This window comes from Sinocyclocheilus grahami, unplaced genomic scaffold, assembly GCF_001515645.1.
Source record: "Sinocyclocheilus grahami isolate Dianchi unplaced genomic scaffold, SAMN03320097.WGS_v1.1 scaffold717.1, whole genome shotgun sequence".
Classification (NCBI taxonomy): Eukaryota; Metazoa; Chordata; class Actinopteri; order Cypriniformes; family Cyprinidae; genus Sinocyclocheilus; species Sinocyclocheilus grahami.
The window spans coordinates 208,689-210,209 of NW_015505896.1; positions in this window are offsets into that span (position 1 = coordinate 208,689).

A 1,521-nucleotide genomic window follows, 5' to 3' on the forward strand; every position below is an offset into this window, starting at 1 on the left:
TAACATTAAATTCATCGGAATAGAATGTTTAACAAACAATGTTTAAATAAAATTTTTTTTTTTTTTTTTGGTATAACAAAATATGTTGTGTAATACACTAATGAGATCTAATATTCAAGTTAAACAGTTTATGATAGAAATTATGATATGATAGAAATAGTAACTTTTAGTAAATTATATATATATATATATATATATATATATATATATATAATTATTCATATTAATAATTAATTACTGTTTTCAATTAAATTATAGTTTATTTTCAATTGTTGGATCAGTACAAATCAACATAACTGCTTATATAAATATATATAAAAGATACTATTAATTTTATTAAATTTTTTTAAGTGCCATGGTATTATCATGTTTTTGTACCATAGTAGTCATCGAAGTACCATGTAAACACCATAGTATATGCATGGGGTAGTATTAGTAACATTGCAACTGTTCTAAACAATAATCATTAATTTATTAAATTAAACAATGATCAATTATTCAATATAAATCACTTTTTAGGACATATTTCAATGTAAAGATGCATTTAGTGTAGAATACAAGTATCATACAAGTTCTTCCCCCTCTCAAAATGTACTGTGGTGTATATACAGTATATATACTGTGCGTGTGTGTATATATATATATATATATATATATATATATATAACCATAATTTAAGGACAAGTTCAACACAATAAATAAATAAATAGATAAAGACTGAAATTACATATTAAGAAAATGTAGGTTAAATATACACGGTTCAATGATTATCTAGGATCATCTGTGTAATGAAGGCCAAAGGCTGCCAGCTGGTGTTTCTTAATCAGTGATTTGATTAAACGCTGTTTTTTCTGGTTGTATATAATCATATAATAATAATTATTCATTACATTTATATAGCGCTTTTTCTAGGCACTCAAAGCGCTTTACATTGTGAGGGGGTATCTCCTCATCCACCACCAGTGTGCAGCATCCACCTGGATGATGCGACGGCAGCCATAGTGCGCCAGAACGCCCACCACACACCAGCTTATTGGTGGAGGGGAGACAGAGTGATGAAGCCAATTATTAGATATGGGGATTGTTAGGAGGCCATGATGATCACAGGCCAATGGGCAAATTTGGCCAGGATGCCGAGGTCACACCTCTACTCTTTTCGAAGGACATCCTGGGATTTTTAATGACCACAGAGAGTCAGGACCTCGGTTTAACGTCTCATCCGAAGGACGGTGCTTGTTGACAGTACAGTGTCCCCATCACTATACTGGGGCGTTAGGACCCACACAGACCACAGGGTGAGCACCCCCTGCTGGCCTCACTAACACCTCTTCCAGCAGAAACTTAGTTTTCCCAGGAGGTCTCCCATCCAGGTACTGACCAGGCTCAGCCCTGCTCAGCTTCAGTGGGCAACCAGTCTTGGGCTACAGGGTGATATGGCTGTTTGTCTAAAATGTAGATGATTTTAGACAAACATTCATCAAGCTTGTGCCAACCTGTCAGAGTATGAGGGCCGTGACATCA